The sequence below is a fragment of the Schistocerca gregaria genome, chromosome 2 (assembly GCF_023897955.1).
Source record: "Schistocerca gregaria isolate iqSchGreg1 chromosome 2, iqSchGreg1.2, whole genome shotgun sequence".
Classification (NCBI taxonomy): domain Eukaryota; kingdom Metazoa; phylum Arthropoda; class Insecta; order Orthoptera; family Acrididae; genus Schistocerca; species Schistocerca gregaria.
Window position 1 is genome coordinate 66570904 of NC_064921.1, and position 21131 is coordinate 66592034.

Below are 21131 nucleotides of genomic sequence, written 5' to 3' on the forward strand. Positions count from 1 at the left end.
TCTCGGAGCCATAACCGCTCTACAGTGGTTTGAGGTGCACTATAGTGAACTCACGTTGATGTGTCGGCGACCAAATTCGCCTGGTGTTAATGCTATGGCACCCGTCTGGGTTGCTATCTGGCGCCTTCACCACGTGCGCATATCAGCGGACCATTATTTACGCGAATTACATGACCTGTGGGTAGGCATCTAATGCCACATACCTCCACAAACCTACTAACAAACTGTCGGACCCGTAATACGCAAAACCATTTATGTATTTCATTCCAAAGACGGACAAACAAGCTATTCATTAGGAGGTCTTAACGTTTTGTCTTGTCATTGTATGTGATCGGAACGGTAGGATGGAGTGGACAAACCTGAGGCTTTGAGCAGAACGAGTAACTCAAGCGTTCTGCTATAATGCGTTCAAAATTCATTTAGGTCTGGATGCTCTACGTTTTCATTTTAGTTTTATTAGCGATATATTGGTGGTTCATGGTGTGGGTTCCTGTAGTCATGTCGTAGTTCATGAACCACGGGCAACGTATGAGTGGCCAAGTAAGTGGTCCCGACAGTCGGGATACCAGTTGCTTTGGAATAAGGCTGGGCATATCGGACATGTTCTGAGTCGTGATCACCTTTGTGCTCAGACGGCAAAGACTACCAAATCCACCGGTTAGTCCCTCAACCGTTAGGGGTAAAATTAAATGGGACTCGGAGCAAGTAAGGCTAGCAACCTGCTTCCCCGATACTTTAAATATGATGCTCGCAACAATCAGAGCAAAATGAGTAATAGGTTTAACATCAGAAGAGGCACCAATGTTAGCACTGAATAGGGGAACATGGAGGAATTTTATAAGGGGGCTATGCTCCAGACTGAACGATGAAAGGTATAGTCAGTCTTAAATGATGATGATGATGATGATGATGATGATGATGATGAGCGATATATTGATAATTCCCGAAAATGAGTTTCCTGACGACGTTACCGAATTTTCGAGATGTCGGAAACTATTTTCCTATTGGATTTAGATTAACACATTATGCGAACTTTATAGTGAGAATACATTATATTTTTATCTAGTTCAAACCGGAACTCTGCACGAGATTTCTAATACGAGGTAATCTGGCTTATATATGAAGTATAACGCGGCGCTTCCGCGTCGAAACCTCAGCGGTCGTCCGTTTCGTTTCACAGCGAGGAACGGTGTGCTACGTTTATACACAACGAGTTATTACGTTTTCTTGTCATACTGTCTACTTTGTAACAGCAACAAAAAAGCCGGCCGCGGTGGCCGTGCCGTTCTAGGCGCTGCAGCCCGGAACCGCGGGACTGCTACGGTCGCAGGTTCGAATCCTGCTTTGGGCATGGATGTGTGTGATGTCCTTAGGTTAGTTAGGTTTAAGTACTTCGAAGTTTTAGGGGACTGATGACCTAAGATGTTAAGTCCCATAGGGCTCAGAGCCACTTGTAACAAAAAACTTGCGCCTATTAATCGAGTTGAGGAAATTTGTTGGTTTGGGTAAAAGAAGAATAGTGATAAAGTAAGCCACGTCAGTACTGCAACAATTACAATGCAAACACTGAAAGGAATTTCTTTTGTGCGATTAAAGCTGAGCTCCTGAAATAAAAGTATAATTTTAGGGGTAAATAACTGAAACCGAAGCTGGTTGCAGCGCTAATGTCAAACGTGGCTTTCCAGCATTTTTGCTTTTTAGCGGTTGGTGACGTGTTTGCGGACAAGACCGAACTGGAGTTGTTCTTCGCGAAGCAGCATGCGGTATTTCCCAGCGAGACATTCGCAGCATGCGCACACCGTCACGCAAGCCTCTGGGGTCAGTGAGCCTCTCTCACCCAAACAGTCGGCTCCACACCGCCGTCTCAATAAGGAAGCTTCTGAAACTGCATCCTCGCTCACTTGATTTAGGGCACCAGAGGTTCTATCAACACATGTAACATGGAATACTATCAACAAAACTCTCTCTCTTCTTTCTCCTGTACTGCGTTCGTAAAATTTGTTAAGCAGGTGGTAATAATTTTTGGCTCATCAGTGTACATGAATAAAGTGATGGGTAACGACGGGAATTTCGTGACGATTTTCGCCGTTGATCGTCTTGTGCTGAGGAAAGTAACAACGTCGGAAAATAGTTGATAAGAGCAAGAAGGGCTTGATACGGGAACTGATAAGTAACACTCATCTCAAACCTATGTAAAGTATTTCTCAGTAATAGGGGAAGATATACGTTATTACCCGAGTGCAATAATGGCTATAAATCACTTGAAACTGTACCAACCGTAAAGTATCTGTTATCAGGAGAGACCTAAAATGGAAAGACCACATAAAACTATTTGAAAGACAGGCAGGTTCTACAGATTCAAAAAGAGACTGCTAAGTATATGTTGTTGAATCTTCAAAGAGGTAATACCTTACAAAATTATCGTTCGATTGGTTCTTCAGTAATACTTGTAATCTGGGATCGAAGAAAGACTCTATTGCTTTTAGCAGGCGCGGGAGCAGGATCAAAATGGATTCCCATCAAACATCAGTATCAGACGCTAAGTGAGAGGCAATGTGCATGATGGATTAAAAATTCCTAGAATCTTATTTCCAAGAAGAATCAAATAACACTTTACATCTTCCGACATCAATATCGTGTAATGACGGTAACGGAAAAATCGGAGAATCTGAAGTTCGTACGGATATTTACTAGTAGACTAGAGACTGCTCTGTTATTATTTCATCTCCACTCAGTTGTATTTATTGTTTTTTTTTGTATATCTGCTATCGATTTCGTAGCTAAAGCAACATCCTAGGGCACTTTTGCTTGGTAATCGATGTTGCCCACTAAGACAGATGCGCAAGATAGTCGATTGCAATAACTGTGGGTTACAATAAGTTCAGTGTATCAAGCTAAGCCGCCTGAAGATTAAGCCTTGTTGTTGTCGCTGTGGTCTTCAGTGCGAAGCTGGGTTCATGGAGCTCTCCAGTCTCCACACTCTTCTTGCCTCAAGAAGCATCTTCATCTCTCAATAACTACTGCAACCTCCACCCATTTGAACCTACATACTCTTCATACCTAGGCCCCTTCTAAAATTTTTACCTCCTCCACGCATCTTCCTCCGATACCAAACTAACGATCCCCTGATGTCTGCAGATACGTTTTAGCAGCTGATCTCTTTCTTTAATCAGGCTGTGCCGCAAATTTCTTTTCTCCTGAGTCCCTCAGTTATTTGATCTACCAATTTAATTTTACGCAATTTTCTGTAGTACCACATTTCAAAAGCTACTATTCCTTTCTTGTTTGAGCTACACATTGTCCATGTTTCACTGCCGTTCAATGCTACGCTCCAGAAAAACAGCTTCAGGAAAAACGTCCTGGTATTTAAATTTATATTCGAAGTCAATAAAATGTTCTTATTTAAGAAATGCTTTTGTTTCTGTTGTCTCTCTACGTTTCATATCCTCTCTACTTGGACCATAATCACTTATTTTGCTCCCCAAATACCAAAAATCAAACACCTAATCCAATTTTACCAGCATCGCCCAATTTCATTCGAAAGCATTGCATTACCCTTGTTTCAGTTTTGTTGATGTTAATCTTATGAACTCTTTTCAAGGCAGTATCGATTCCGTTCAACTGCTGTTCTACTGTCTTTGACGTATCTGACAGAACTACAGTTTCATCGGCAAACCTCAAATATTTTACTTCCTCTCCCTTAACTCTCAGAGCTTCGAAAGCGATTGTACATAGACATGAAACAATAAGCATATATAACTGGAGACAAAACAGTAGAAACTAGTCATTGTTTAGCACATAAGAATATAGAAAAGCCGACGTCCGCAGTTTGCAGGGCGGTGCAAGCGACAAGATTAGTTGTAGTCGGTGTCCCCGCGATCCTTTGTCAGACGTACCGGAAGAGGCAGCAAATTAGACGGCTACCAGAAGTAAGCACCTTACGGTAACTCCTGCAGTACAGACGCAGATGTAAGCTCACCCTCTTAAAAGAGCACGCTGGTCGCTCTGGACTGCGGTACATGGTGTGCTACTAGTACCAGGCGCTTCTCTGACCGTCTACTGCTGACGTAAGCAGGGCCGTACCGAGGACGTGCCGACATGGGACCCCACCACGGGTGCAGGCACACATGGGGCGCCAAAGCTGACCGTAATAATAAAAAAAACATTAAACACAGTCGAGTTAAGAATTAACCGAGAGAGGTAAGTGAGTTCTGCAACCCTCACGTTCTTATATTCTACCCGCGAGATGAATGGTCTCCCTCGGCCCTAGACTATAAACTCACAGTGTTGTCACAGAATAATTTCGTCGCAGTAAGGTGTTAACGATGTGACTGCTACCGAACAGGCATCAAATGGGTTGTGCAGCAGTGCGCTTGGTTCATACAGATGCTGCCTACATGTGTCGCTGTTGTTCAAAAAGAACTTTTTGCTGTCACTTCATTGCGGTATTGCAGGATATCAATGGCTGGGGAGCGGGTGCTGAAGCAAATATGCTGTTTGAACAAAGGCTTACGATTCTTTACCAATTTCTGCCATCTGAAGGCTAGAGTGAATCTATTTAAGCTTGAATGCTTCAGTTTTTGTTATAGTTGTAAGTCATATGGGAAATAGACCTCAAAAATAACAAACAACTTTATCTCACTTTAACTTACTGTAGGAAAGGCTATGTTTTGGAAAACATACAGCAGATTTTGGTGGCAAATAAACCAGAAATATCGATGCTGCTGAGTTAGTTAACGAAATAGCGACTTTCAAATTTAAACAGAAAGAGTCAATGAAGAGCACAGGCACAGCTTCCTATTTGAATATTTTTAATTTTCTTTCCAAAGTATGCGTTACGAGATGCTTATCCAAACATTGAAATAACTTTGAGGATATTCATGACAACGCCAGGGCAAATTGAATATAAGAAACTATTTAAGCTCGAGTGTAAGTGAAGCAGACTATTGAATTCGGGTATCCTGTCGACTGAATCAAACACCGCTATTAAATTTGACTTCAATGAAATGATCAATGGGTTTTCTTCGCTCGAAGGTAATGAAAAGTGAAATTTTATTAAAAAATCATTCCTTAGAAGGGACTATGTTTTCAGCACTCAGTTATAGCCCTTTCTTTTTCACACGCACATCTAAATCTCCACACTAATCTGTTATTTCGACTATCTTCAGGCAATATCTCTACCATCCCATTCTCTAACGGCTCACGAGAAAAATTAATATTTAAATCTTCATGTGCGAGCTCTAATTTCTCTTATTTTATTAAAATGATTATTTTTCCCTATGTAGGTTCGGGACAGTAAAATAGTTGCGCATTGGGAGGAGAAAGTTATTCATTGAAATTTTGTGAAAAAGATATCGCTACAACGAAACCAATCTTCGTTTAGCAATTGCCGCCCCAACTCGCTTGTCGGACATTTTCGCTGTCCTTCGTCAGTCACATCTGGTAAGTATCCCGCGTCGAACGGCAGTAGTCTAGCAGAGGACAGACAAGCGCATTGTAGCCAGTCTCTTTAGTAGATCTGTTGAGTCTTATAAGTGCTCTGCTAATACAGCGCAGTGTTTGATTTGCCTTCCCCCCAACATTATCTGTGTGATCGTTCCACTCCAAGATGTTCGTAATTGTAATCCCTATGTGTTCAGTTGAATTGACAGCTTTTAAATGTGTGTGATTTATAGTGGAACAGCAATTTATTTAGAATTCATAATTTATGAGGAGGAAAGTATATATATTCTTCATCATACATCATACTAAAATACAGGAGGTCCCCTAAACAGTAAGATACAGATTTTGTTTCAATTTCAGTCCTGTAGATAATTTTAGTTTTTTTATAAAATTTATATAATTTGTAATTTATTTATTACAATGGTACATCTCATCTTTTGTGTGCTATATTTTTCCTTCATACAGATGATTTAAGTTAGATTTTTCCATGATGCTTCAGTTTTGTTAAACCACATAATAAAATTTTTTAAATATGTGTAGGAAAAATGGGTACGAAGGTAATTTTTCTCAGGGTGAATGGGGGACTGGGGGAGGGTGAGGGGGGACAGCTTTGGCAGCTCTGCAAAGGTCACTGGATCCCATCGGTTGGACTGTGTACGTAAGTAATGACAGGGAAATACTGTGTATATGCCAATCAGAAGTGTGGAATGAGCGCAATAACAGATGAGCAAAATGAAGCTACCACGTTTGGACATGCCCGTGACCACGTCGCGAATGGTGTTGCCTGACCTGTTGCTGCATAAACGTGGAGTGCCTAACGTGTCTATAAGGAATGGTGTACCGCCCACAGCCACGTGACACGGCACAAGAGCAGGTGTGGCAAAAGAAAACCCATCCGACTCGGACCGGAGAACACTTGCCAAAGACAATCGGTTTCAAACCCAACAGAAATTGCTGGCTGTTATGTCCGCACTATAACACAACAAATATTCCGTGATAACCAAATTTATTTGACCTTCTGTCACTCAAAACAAAACTTAAGTTCGACTACACAACACTTCGCTGGCTGTAGCGCCAAGGAGAAATCAGAGTCACTAGTAGAGAATACAGGTCCAAACCACTGCCAACCACTCAATACCGACGCGTCGCAAGTTTCCAGCCAGGGAGGCCACAGTATGGTTCGGTCGTCATGAATCCAGCAGCCGGGTAGTAACACAGTCATCGGCGAAGATTGAACTGGTTAAACGGGCTCAGGGAGCTCGCTTAAATCCGCAGGTCCGGCCAATCAGAGTGTCGGTAGATGGCGCCCTTATACGGTTGCACACTCTGGTGGCAAGAGCATCGCCGCCAGGGTAATCCGTATCGGCAGTGGCGTGTACGCTGGCGCTCGCCCCGCGACGACGCGTTCACTTGCGCCAGTTGACACCGTGTGCGGCGCCAGCGGCACTCGCTGTGTGCCGCGCCGAGTTGAGGGCTGCCGTGCGGCGGCCGACACTACACTGGTGTCACTGAACAAAGATACATCTGAATAATTTCCCCAACGAACTCTGCGAAGGGAACAGCGTGCGATGGATATTTAGAGTTGGCTACCTTGCCAAAGGTCATTGACTCCAGTGGCACGTGATGCTTCGTGGGTCAAATAACACAAAGAGTGGACTGTAGCTGGCTGGTCTGACGAGTCTCGGTTTTGCTTCATTTCAAATGATGGAAGTGCCGAGTGTACCGACGGCCCAACCAGTCGTTTAACGCGCTGTTTGTGGCAGCAGTAGTTGTGGGTGTTTTTAGGACCGTAACTGGGGCCCACTCATTCAGATTACTGTGAACACCAACCGGGATATTTATTTGAGAACTCTCGGAGTCCAAATATCGCCCTTCCTTCTACATAATGATACGTATGCTGCGTACATTCGCGTTTCCCAGATGAGCACACCCCCCCCCCCCCCTCCCGCTGTACACGTGGCTGTCGACATAACTTCAGGGTTTGACGAACTGCCGCTCAGGAACGGACTGGCACGTTCAGTCACCGACCTTAATCCCACAGAAAAAGTCTGGTCTTTTGAACAGCGGGTAAAACGTAAGAGTCAGTATCTCCGCATGAAGCTTTCTCGCAGATTAAAACTGTGTGCTGCATGGAGACTCGACCTTCCACGTGGGAATGTGCTCTACTCACTTTTCTTTACATTATAGAAAGGGATGTGGGTGTAGATGAAAATGAGGTGGGACATACGATACTGCGTGAAGACTTTGACAGAGCACTGAAAGATACAAGTCGAAACAAGGGCTCGGGGATAGTTGATTTTTCGTAAGAACTGCTGATAGCTTTGAGAGAGCGAGCCATGACTAAACACTTCCGTCTCGCGTGCAAGATGTATGAGACATGCAAAATACCCTCAGACTCCTAGAAGGATGTAGTAATTCAAATTACAAAGCGAGCAGTTGCTCACAGGTGTTAAAATTATCGAACTATCAGTTCAATAAGCCACAGCTGCAAAATACTAACACAATTTCTTTACAGAAGAATGGGAAAACTGGTAGAAGCTGACCTCTCGGAAGATCAGTTTGGATTCCGCAGAAATGTACGCACACAAAAGACTATAAGAATCCACGACTTATCTTAGATTAAGGGAAGACGAACCTACGTTTATGGTATTTGTAGACTTACAGAAAGGTTTTTGGCAAAGTTGACGGAAACATTACCTTGAAATTGTGAAGGTAGCAGAGATAAATACAGGGAGCGAAAGGCTATTTACAGCTTTTCCAGAAACTGGACGACAGTTAAAAGAGTCGAGGGGCATAAAAACGAGGCAGTGGTTGATAAGAGAGACAAGGCTGTTGCCTACACCCGATGTTATTCAATATATACTTTGGCGAAGCACTAAAGGAAACAAAAGCAAAATTTGGAACAGTAATAGAAGTGCAGAGAGAAGAAATGAAAACTTTGAGGTTTAGCAATGACACTGTAATTTTGTCAGAGACAACAAAAGGACATGGAAGAGCAGTTGAACGAAATGGACAGTGTCTTGAAAGAAAGGTAATATATGAACATCAATAAAGGCAAATTAAGGATAATGGAATATAGTCGCATTGAATCAGGCAATGGTGGGGGAATTAGATTAGGAAACGAGAGAAAGAAGTGGATGAGCTTTGCTTTATGAGTAGCAAAATGATGGCCAAAGTAGGGAGGATACAAAATGTTGACTGGCAATGTCAAGAAAAGTATTTCTGAAGAAGAGACATTTGTTAACATCATATATACATTCAAGTGTTAAGAAGTCTTTTCTGGAGGTATTTGTATGGAGTTTAGTATGGAAATGAAACATCGACGACAAACAGTTTAAACAAGAAGAGAGTACCAGCTTTTGAAATGTGGTGCTACAGAAGAATGATGAAGACTAGGTGGGTGGTTCACGTAACTAATGAGGACGTATGGAACTGAACTGACGAGACAAGAAATTTGTGTTTCAACTTGACTAAAAGCAGGGAGCGGTTGAGAGGACACATTCTGAGGCAACAAAGGATCACTAGTTTAGTATTGGAGGGAAGTGTGGGGACGGGGGGAGAGGGAGCGGGGGGTGGGGGAGGGTTAAAAATCGTAGAGGGAGACCAAATGATGAATAAAGTAAGCAGATTCAGAATGATGTATGCCGCAGTAGTTATTCGGAGATGCTCGCGCAGAATAAAGTAGCACGGAGAGCTGTATCAGGCCAGTTTTCATACTGAAGACCATAACAACAACAACATAATGAACAAACTGTTGGGAGACTATCGATTACGATTCATAATTATCAGCGTCAGATTTCTCACGAAAACGATCTAGATGCAAATGCTCTACAAACTACAACTTATAAACAGTAAATTATAAAATAATGAAAAGTCGCTGCTTTCATATAATTATGTAGAAAACATCAGCTTAGAAATGTGACAAACGTACCTGATTAAAGTAGCAGAATCTCTATACTAGGCTAGTATGATGAAGCCAAAACAGCAGCGGCAACAAATGTAAACAAAAATTAGGTTTGCAACGTGGAACCGGCATAATATTATTGAGTGAACTAGGCCGTAGTGCCAGTAGAATAGTAATGTGTTCACATTACTGTAAACAAAAGAAAAGGATTCAGTTACGACATAAAAAAACATGTTTGTAACGTAAAGTTGTCAGCTGTCGCTACTGTACACATATTTGGCAAATATGACGTACAATTAGGAAATACTAACATAGTTTTTTATGTATAAGATGTAGATTTTTATGCATTACTATGTGATTTTGTTTCCCGACGGGTGATCACTACGAAAAGAAGTCGAGAGTATGACGATAATTGATTGATTGGAATTGAAGAAAGAATTTTGTGTACTCCTGTATCACTGGCTTTATTTTTATTTCTGACTATGTCGTGGCTTGAACAATAAAAAATAAAGGCAGAGTTAAAGGGTTTATCACGATGTCTCCTGAGGGATTACGATTTTTTTGTCTCGTGTTCTTACAGGCTCCAACTTCGCCGACGGATCAAAAAACGGGTTCAAATGGCTCTGAGCACTATGGGACTCAACATCTTAGGTCATGAGTCCCTTAGACTTAGAACTCCTTAAACCTAAGGACATCACACACATCCATATCCGAGACAGGATTCGAACCTGCGACCGCAGCAGCAGCGCAGTTCCGGACTGGAGCGCCTAGAACCGCTCGGCCACCACGGCCGCCACCCGACGGATCAAGTTTGGTTCTTATCATACAGTAGGGATAAATGGCGTAACCCACAAGTGATCATTTTTTTAGATGAACGAAGCGAGTGCATATTATACTGAACATGTGTCCATTGCTGGGCGGTAGTAAAAACAGGGAAGAGGGGCGAATCGTGAATTAGCGCCGCGAGCAGGTTCAGGTCCAGGTACAGGTACAGGTATACAGGTACAGGCAGGGAGGTGCCAGGCACGGCCCACGAACGGTTGCGGCGCTGACGAAGCGTGACGGACGCGGTGGCTGCCCCTGACGAATCCCAAATGGCAAGCGGCCTGGCTGACTCGACTCCGGCGCGTTTATTCCCGTGTTGATCTAATACCGCTAATAGGCAGCGCGGCGGGCCCTAATCTGTGTAATCGGCCGCTGATTGCCTTACCGTTAGCCCCGCGGCTTGTGCCTGTCTTACGTCACCACACGCCGTCCTGGTCCAGTGGGCAACGCACAGCCGGAGCCAAACAGCTAGCTCCGGGCGAAGCCTGCCACTCGCTGTACTGGAGACGCCCCACTACATGGGCACACCAACGACAGATCAACACAGCTTTACACCTCTATTTTTGACTCATCAGTCTTCTGCCTATACTCTATTCCATAATTTTTTCATAATAATACAGGGTGTTACAAAAAGGTACGGCCAAACTTTCAGGAAACATTCCTCACACACAAAGAAAGAAAATATGTTATGTGGCCATATGTCCGGAAACGCTTGATTTCCATGTTAGAGCTCATTTTAGTTTCGTCAGTATGTACTGTACTTCCTCGATTCACCGCCAGTTGGCCCAATTGAAGGAAGGTAATGTTGACTTCGGTGCTTGTGTTGACATGCGACTCATTGCTCTACAGTACTAGCATCAAGCACATCAGTACGTAGCAGCAACAGGTTAGTGTTCATCACGAACGTGGTTTTGCAGTCCGTGCAATGTTTACAAATGCGGAGTTGGCAGATGCCCATTTGATGTATGGATTAGCACGGGACAATAGCCGTGGCGAGGTACGTTTGTATCGAGACAGATTTCCAGAACGAAGGTGTCCCGACAGGAAGACGTTCGAAGCAATTGATCGGCGTCTTAGGGAGCACGGAACATTCCAGCCCATGACTCGCGACTGGGGAAGGCCTAGAACGACGAGGACACCTGCAATGGACGAGGCAATTCTTCGTGCAGTTGACGATAACCCTAATGTCAGCTTCAGAGAAGTTGCTCTTGTACAAGGTAATGTTGACCACGTCACTGTATGGAGAGTGCTACGGGAGAACCAGTTGTTTCTGTACCATATACAGCGTGTGCAGGCACTATCAGCAGCTTATTGGCCTCCATGGGTACACTTCTGCGAATGGTTCATCCAACAACGTGTCAACCCTCATTTCAGTGCAAATGTTCTCTTTACGGATGATGCTTCATTTCAACGTGATCAAATAGTAAATTTCCACAATCAACAGGTGTGGGCTGACGAGAATCCGCACGAAATCGTGCAATCACGTCATCAACACATATTTTCTGTGAATGTTCGGGCAGGCATTGTTGGTGATGTCTTGATTGGGCCCCTTGTTCTTCCACATACGCTCAATGGAACACGTTATCATGATTTCATACGGGATACTCTACCTGTGCTGCTAGAACATGTGCCTTTACAAGTACAACACAACGTGTGGTTCATGCACAATGGAGCTCCTGCACATTTCAGTCGAAGTGTTCGTACGGTTCTCAACAACAGATTCAGTGACAGATCGATTGGTACAGGCGGACCAACTCCATGGCCTCCACGCTCTCCTGAACTCAACCCTCTTGACTTTCATTTATGGGGCATTTGAAAGCTCTTGTCTACGCAACCCCGGTACCAAATGTAGAGACTTTTCGTGCTCGTATTGTGGACGGCAGTGATACAATACGCCATTCTCCAGGGCTGCATCAGCGCATCAGGGATTCCATGTGATGGAGGGTGGATGCATGTATTCTCGCTAACGCAGGACATTTTGAACACTTCCTGTAACAAAGTGTTTGACGTCGCGCAGGTAAGTTCTGTTGCTGTGTGTTTCCATTCCATGATTAATGTGATTTGAAGAGAAGTAATAAAATGTGCTCTAACATGGAAAGTAAGCGTTTCCGGACACATGTCCACATAACATATTTTCTTTCTTTGTGTGTGAGGAATGTTTCCTGAAAGTTTGGCCGTACCTTTTTGTAACATCCTGTATATTTCTTTAAAGTCAGTACCGCCCTTAGACTGCTGTTTATTTACAGTACTACATTTACTCTTATACAATCATGATTTCAGATTCAAAGTGCCATCATCAAGTGTTTTATGCGTTATAAATTTCCCTAAGATGGCATACTGTCGTATTAAAATACACTATTAGACACATATCGACGCTTAAACAATGTGCCTAATACTATATTTTAATACGACAGTATGCCATCTTAGGCAAATTTATAACACTTAAAACGCTTCATAATGGCACTTTGAAGCCGAAATCATTATTTGTGTAAGAGTAAATGTAGCACTGTAAATAAACAACAGTCTAAGGGCGGTACTGACTTTAAAGAAATATACTCTGTTCATCATAAGAATAAACCTAATGCAAACATTACGTCACGTATTATTCCGCGTTTGTTTGAATGTCACTGGATTTCGTTTCACGTGGAGCGAAAGCTAAGCAGTGTCGGTTACAGTCAAGCACGATCATAATAATACGTTTTCTGGCGTGTCGCACGCACACAGACTGAGCGATAATGAGGGACAAGAGCTCTGCCGGCGCATTGAACTCGGACAGCACTAGCCAGCCGGCAGTCCAACTAACCTGCATTGACGTGAACAGTTGCTCTTCAGATGTAAAAAGGGACGAACAAAGAAACGCCGGCCGCTGTGGCCGAGCGGTTCTAGGCGCTTCAGTCTCGTATCGTGTGACCGGTACGGCCGCATTTTCGGATCCTGCTTCGGGCATGGATGTGTGTGATGTCCTTAGGTTAGTTAGGTTTAAGTAGTTTTACGTTCTAGGGGACTGATGACCTCAGATGTTAAGTCCCATAGTGCTCAGGGCCATTGAACCATTTAACAAAGAAACGATATAGCTTCGAATGTCATTCAATTTTTAAAGATAGTGAAATAATATTTGGCAAAACTCCAGCACTACCGCGCGCTTGTTTGGTGACCAGTCAAAGGCATAAGATGCTCTCGTTCGCACCGGACATGGTATTTTAATTACATACAAGAGTGATGAAAATTCCTGACTTAAACACAGGGTAATTTTTCTGAGCGAGCTATGTGTGATGCAAAAGAATACTGGAGATATTTCACCGCACTGTTGAATACTGAAGCCACTGAAGGTATTAATTACATAAAACTTTGAACATAGCTGCTAAGGTTCAGTGACCGTGTCAGAATTATATTAGAACAAATAAGCCCTTGCTCACAAATATTAAGTCAAAAATAGACCAAGGGTTCGACGCTACTATGAGCGTCGTCTTCAGAATTAAACTAACTGTTCTAAAACATATTAGGTATATAATACATTAATAAAACTGAAGTTTGTACTGGCTGGAAAGAGATGCAGTACTTACAAGTCACATTTAAAAAAAATCTAAGCCGGAAAGGCGACGTCATGAATAGTTTTAAATAAGATGGCGATCCGCTAAGGGCTGCCAGTACTTGCGTGTCCATGGTTGCAACGACGACGCTCATACTAGCGTCGAAAACTGGCCAATTTTTGACGTAATATTTGTGACCGACGGCTTATTTGTTCTAATATAGTATTAATTACAGTCAGTCGTCTGGTAACCTCTTAGCTCCTTTCTTATCCTTTTCCTTTCAGTTCTGGAACAACATTATCCACGAAGCCAACCAGGTGCCGCATCTTATCCTCTTCTTTCATGATGTGCCGTTCTATATCCCACCAGCGTTCGGCTGTGACACGTGAAAAAGCTGCGTGCTTTAGTTGGCATCTTAACAGTCTTGTTATTCCTCAGGTCAATCCCTTAACTTGGCTACAGATTAGTTCTAGTGTGTTCATATTGTAATGGTACAGTAACAAATTTTAACAAATCTAAAAATGCAGCCTTTGTATGGTCTGCTCGATAATGTGAAAATGATTGTTTACCATTTTTCTACCAAACGTATGTTCGTCTGTGGTGTAAAGCAATGGACATAGTCCAAATAAGGAGTATTTGGTTTTCCATTTTTGCCTTAAAAATAAATTCTTATGTTTTCTTGATTTAAGGAAATTTTATTAACAAGGTTTCGTAAAATATCGATAGTTAAGGATTTATATCTGTATCTTATCAAGAGCCTTAGTGTAAAGTCTGTACGTTCTCGACGGGATTGACGTGGACCAATGCCATTAAATTCCCATACAGCCAGAAATCACATAGATTCAACTCCTCGATCAATACACCGCCCAAAAAAACGTTGCGGTGAGGTACTGTCACACGATCCGTAGAAAATGTGGTGCTGCTCCGGTGGGATACACCACATACGTTGTCTGCCTACAAGCGTAACGTTCGCCTATAGCGCCGATAAATCATGACGCAGAAATCGGTGATACAAAGCGCGGAATCTGTTCAGTAAAATGCACAGACCTATGAGTCTGTCACCGGCATCCCTGCCCAAACATTGATTTTGAAGCGACGTCGATGCCTCACGTTCATGATTGCTCAAGTATTTACTTCTCTCCACACATGCGTTTTGTGGTGATTTATTACACCATCTTTCCTGAGTACCAAACACTATACATTGTTCGAACCAACTAACACGACCCGTATCTCAACACGCATAGGTTTCTGGAAAGACTGTTATACGAAATTTTCTTGTAGCTTTGACCAATACTCCCTCTTGTACGATTATGTGACGTTTTTAACACACCATATGTAATATATAGGTGGTGGGCAAAAATATGGAAAAACCACGAGAAACGCATGCTTGAACATAAATCCACATGATAGCCAAGCCTGCCGGTTGCACTACTGTGTTTATCTGCCAATGGCACCTGTGCGATATGAAGATGGCATCAGTTCTTTCGGACATGCCCGAAGGAACAGATGCCACTGGTGACCGTGCAGCTCTCTAGAATGAAATTACAACTAAATCAATACCATTAGCTGCTGACAGGCGTTTATATGCATCGACGAGGACATTTGAAAACGTCTGCTCCGACCGGGACTCGAACCCTGGAGCTCCTATTTATATTGCAGACTCTCTGTCCATCTGAGCCACCGAGTGCACAGACATGGCCGAAAGAACATATAACATTTTCAGATCGTTAAGGCCAACCGGCTGATGACCTTCTTCATTGCGGATGGGACTCGGTGGATTGCCTGCCGCGAGTAACGGTGAAACGTCCCCTTAGAAAAATTATACATGACTGTGCTTAAACTGACACACAATATTTTTTTTTTAGCGCAACGCAATCTGACTTTCAGTAATCCCTACAAGAGAATGGCCTTGACTAAATTAACCTATACGTTTCACAAATCACTTATCTCACAAAAATCTTCGTTACTCAAACTACTGCAATACAGCGAGCGCCACTACTGCCAGCTACATAAAAGATACAAACTACGGAAGGCACTAACTACTGATAGGCATAGTTAGCAAATGAAAGATTTTGATAGAGAACAAACAATGTATTTACCTCAATAGTGTTCAAAAGTCATAATGTATATAGCAGTTCATGACATCCAGTCTTAAAAATTTCAAAACTCCGCCATCTCTCTCCCCACATCCACCACTGCTGACGGCTCACCTCCAACTGCGCAACGCTACGCGCTGTTAACATCCAGCTGCCCAACACTACAATGGCGAGTATTACAACAATGCCAACCAGCCACTGACTGCACACAGCACAGCCAGTGATTTTCATACAGAGCGCTACGTGGCGTTACCAATATAAAAACCTAAACAGCCTACTTACAATGGGTATAATGGCATGGGCACTACGAATGTAGCGTGTGGACTTTAAGTTGCGAATGTGGGTCACACGGGGAGCGTGTCGGCGATAAGTCCCTGCAGCCAAACTGTCCTCTGTGCCCTCGGTGGCTCAGATGGATACAGCGTCTGCCATGCAAGCAGGAGATTCCGGGTTCGAGTCCCGGTCGGGGGACACATTTTCAACACTCCCCGTGATGTATATGAACGCTTGTCAGCAGCCAATGGTATTGATTTAACTGCACCTGTGCAATGTCCTCAGATGCAAGAGTAAGCAGTAGTCAGAAATGTGTTCGGCGTAGTTGTGAGGGTGTCCTGCCGAATCTAAATGCCCAACGTGGGCAAATTGCTGCTAGTATGGTGGATGCTTCAGTAACCAAGGCAGTCCATGTCTTTGGTGTCTGAACAGGCACCGTACCGAAGATTTAGACCACATTCAGGTGAAGCGGAGAAACATCATCCGATTACTCAAAACGCGGACGAAAGTATGCGTTCTGTGATCGTGACGGAGCGTCCTTGAAGACGATTGTGACAAAAAATAAGAGGACGCCAGCTGCAACAGTCACTGTTGAACTAAACGTTGCACTCGCGGACCTGTCAGCACCAGGGCAACAAGAAGGCAGCTGCAGAAGCTGAGGATTACACGTCGGGCTGGAATTTTAAAGCCACGGATCAGTGGTATGAAGACCGTGATAGGAGATCATCGTGCCGAAGCACTAAAACCTGGACTCTGGAATAACGGAGGAATGTCATTTGGCCGGATGGTCTTGTTCTCACTGTTGCTAACTCCTGGCCGAGGTTAGATCCCAAGAGTGAAATATGGCAGGGTTGCGGTGACGATCTGGGCAGCCATATCATGGTATTCTATGGTTGCTCTGCAAGGCCGCATTAGTTCAAATGGTTCAAATGGCTCTGAGCACTATGGGACAGTCCCCTAGAACTTAGAACTACTTAAACCTAACTAACCTAAGGACATCACACAACACCCAGCCATCACGAGGCAGAGAAAATCCCTGACCCCGCCGGGAATCGAACCCGGCAACCCGGGCGTGGGAAGCAAGAACGCTACCGCACGACCACGAGATGCGGGCGCCGCGTTAGTGCCATGGATTATGTGACCACTTGGGTTGATCAGGTCCGTCCCCTGGTACGAGGGTAATCCCAAAGGTAAGGTCTCCTTTTATAAGTACATAGACCTGTTTATTTTTATAATGACTTGTAAATAATGGATTTCAGGTATCACTCGTCCTTTGGTCGGGCTTCATCCACAGTTCATTGAATACTCAATGTATTGAATGAACTGTGGATGAAGCTCGACCAACAGGCATTACATGAATTAATCAAAAACGATAGTGCATTGAGAATGGCTACTTTCTAGCTGAAATCTAGACCTGCAAATAAAAGTTCCAAAGGACGACTGATAGCTGAAATCTATTATTTACATGTCAGTATAACAGTAGCTGCGTGCAACTGCAGCGATTCAGCTCCGACGACGAGGTGAAAAAACAGGTTCGTAACTTTCTGAACAGCGTGGCGGCGAGCTGGTATTACATGGGCGTACAAAAACTGCCACAGCGTCTACAAAAATGCATCGACGGAAGTGGTGATTATGTCGAAAAATAGCTAAATGTTCAAGCTGTAAAATGATGCAAACCATTATAGAAATAAACAGGTCTATGTACTTACAAAACAACAGGAGACGTTACTTTTGGGATTACCTGAGTACAATGTTTGTCCCCAATGGTAATGCTGTGTTCCAACACGACAGCGCCCCTTTCACACCTCTCGCATCGTCGATGACTGGTTTTGTGACCACGAGGATCAGTTATCGCATCTGCCCTGCCCGTCACATTCACCAGACCTCAACATTATTGAGCGTTTCTGGTCTACTTTGGAGAGAAGGGTGTGTGATCAGTATCCACGTCAGTCAACGTTCCCTGAACTTGGTATTGCTTTGCAGGAAGAACTGCCTAACATTCCATTGAAAAGCCTACAGTGCCAGTATTTACCCATTCCGAGACGACTTGAAGCTGTTTTGAATGCTAACCGTTTTCCAGAACCGTATTACCCATCGTAATATGTTGTGTTTTTTATTTTTTTCGTATTTTTATTGAGCCCCTGCATAATAAAAAGCAAGTGCGAAATGACATACCCTCTTCAGCCCACCCTCTGCTCGAAAACCAGCCTTTATTAGCCTTCATCAAAGGTGCTCTCAGTCTCGTCAAAGGTAGTCTCAGGGTCTCCATTTATGTCTAATGTAATTGTTGTGCTTTCGTATAGGCTTCTTAAGGCATTAATGAAATGTAGTGGTTACACTCTTTCATTCATTATGCTCCTTAGTATTTCTCTCTGATGTAATTTTATCAAATGCTTTTCCAGATCAACATACGCGAAGTGGGTCTTTCGATCACCTTTGCATGATATTCAGTAATGTGTTTCATACAAAATGATTTGTCTGTTGTCCTTAAACTTCTGAGCACAAAGTAATTATCATTGCGGATATCCGCAGATACCCACGGATATCCGCGCACCTCTTTTGGTAAGTGGTCGCCATATGAGAAGACACGGCGACACGGTTGACCTCGCGGAGGTGGGAGTCAGTGGCAAGAGTTGGACAGAGCTGGCAGCAACCGCATTAAATCACTCCGGCCTGTGTCTCGAGAAACGGCGAAGCGGCGAGCGCTGCTGTAGCACTTGTGACGGGCAATTACGGCGTATTTACGTTCATTTGCCGACAGCAATTAGACTTGTCCCGCGGCGTCGCCGGCGCGGTTGGTTTTTTTGTCGCCGTGGGCCGGAATAATTGCTTCATCATTAGCCGCGGCTGGGCAGCCGAGCACGACGCGAGCGTTCGCCATTACTCTGCGCAATTAAGCAACTCCTGCGCCGCCTCGCGAACGTTTGTGGCGCTATAAAACACCAGGCTCGCCCTTACTCGCCCCGTTTTCGATCTTTGTTCAATAACGACGGACCGGTTCTGTCGATGTCATGCGAATGTGTATGTGTGTGTGTGTATGTCACAGCGAAGATCCTGATTCGAAGTGTGGCGCTTCGGAACGAGACCTTATTCGTTAACGAGCAAGTGATTCTTTGCAGTTTTCTTCCAAGCTGAACAAATCCGTTTTTGCTAGGGTTGACATACAGTGAAGAACGTTTAACAAAATATTTTTTCATGTTAAAAGAATTTCGTGTTAAATGATTCACGCGAGAAAAATATTGTACTTCATAATGTTATTGAAGCAGTAATTTACAATGCTAAACAAAAAGGAAAAATTAATCCCACTGATTTCAACTCATACGTCTTCATTTCCTGTGAAATTAACTTATAGTATGATAATCAATAAGGCTCAGGGCCAAACACTTCACTAGTGCGGAGTTAATTTGAGCTACGGTCGCAGGTTCGAATCCTGCCTCGGGCATGGATATGTGTGATGTCCTTAGGTTAGTTAGGTTTAAGTAGTTCTAAGTTCTAGGGACTGATGACCTCAGATGTTATGTCCCATAGTGCTCAGAGCTATTTGAACCATTTCAGCTAATTTGAAGGAACCCTGTTTCTCACATGTTCATCTCTACATTTCATTTTCACCTGACGGACAAGGAGAAAATGTATATGTGTATGCGCCATACAACAAAGCATGAAATATATAGTATATAAGAATGTAATTTAATGTAAAGACTTTATATGTAAGATATTTGTCCGATGAAAAACGGAAACGAAGAAGTTTTAAATGGGAATAATCGAAAATAATAATAATAATAATAATACAAGGTGTCAGACGTCATAAGATTTTCCAGACGACTGTAAATGTGCACTGATCAACCCTATGCACAAAAAGAGTGACCCCACAGATGTGAACAATTACAGGGGCATCTCACTAATACAAATCACATACAAGGTATTCTCAGCGTGTCTACTCCAAAGGACACGGAACCATCTGGAACATAAGATCTGCGAGTACCAGGCGGGCTTCGCCCTGGTCGCTCCTGTACAGAACAAATCGTCAATCTGAAAATGATCCTGAAAATCAAAGCCAGTGCGACTTGGACGACGTAAGGACAGGCTGGAGGTCGGCTGTCTAGCCTTCGCAGACGATCTGGCACTACTCGCAGATAAAGAAACCACACTGAGCGAGGTGGCGCAGTGGTTAGCACACTGGACTCGCATTCCGGAGGACGACGGTTCAATCCCGCGTCCAGCCAACCTGATTTAGGTTTTCTGTGATTTTCCTACATCGCTTCAAGCACATACCGGGATGGTTCCTTTCAAAAGGGCACGGCCAATTCCCTTCCCCATCCTTCCCCAATCCTATAAGACCGATGACCTCGCTGTCTGGTCTCCTCCAAAAACAACCCAACCCAAAGACACCACAGCAATCAGACAGACAGAACTACAAAAAGACAGAAGTACTCAAAGAGAAAAAGTTGGCCTACAGATTTCCTTTCAGAAAACTGAGTTCTTCTGCACGAAATTAAATATACCAAATTAGAACATAAAGTGTGACCAGATCAATAGCGTCACACATTTTAAGTACCTAGGTGAAGTGCTCGAACCGACAGGAAAGGAGAAAATTGCCTAGAACACACTAGGTTATTGAAAATTAAGAGAGCCTTATATAAAACACAGGATATTTACAACAAGTCTATCCACCTGTACCAAAATTCGTCACAACAACACTGTAGTCAAACCTGAGGTGCTACACGCCAGTGAGGCACTGATGTTACACACAAAGGCCGACCTTGAGAAAATTCTCACACAAGAAAGAATAATCATTAGGATAATTATTGGACCAAAATTCACGGACGATAGATATAGGCTTCACTCCAGGGACACCACAGAGAAGTTCTCCAACATCCCAGCGAATGTTAGAAAGAAGCGACTAAAATGTTATCAGCAGACTCCCACAGACCAGACTCACCAACAGAATCCTCAGGTACATGTAGGGATTCAAGATCACAATACCCTGGATGACACAAGTAAAAATGCACCTGGAAAGAGCTCAGAGAGATCCAGCGGACGTCATGGACAAAGGTGTCTGTA

The 21131-nt window shown here is 43.5% G+C and overlaps 1 protein-coding gene and 1 non-coding gene across 2 annotated transcripts in view; one reads left to right on the forward strand and one right to left on the reverse strand.

The window, feature by feature from the left end:
• LOC126336331 (homeobox protein aristaless-like) overlaps window positions 1-21131 on the reverse strand; it is an 814245-nt gene that overhangs the window by 117035 nt on the left and 676079 nt on the right. The gene's annotated exons all lie outside the window — the stretch shown is intronic.
• Window positions 16195-16268, forward strand: Trnaa-ugc (transfer RNA alanine (anticodon UGC)). The gene has a single exon. It is a non-coding gene; the product is annotated as a tRNA-Ala (tRNA).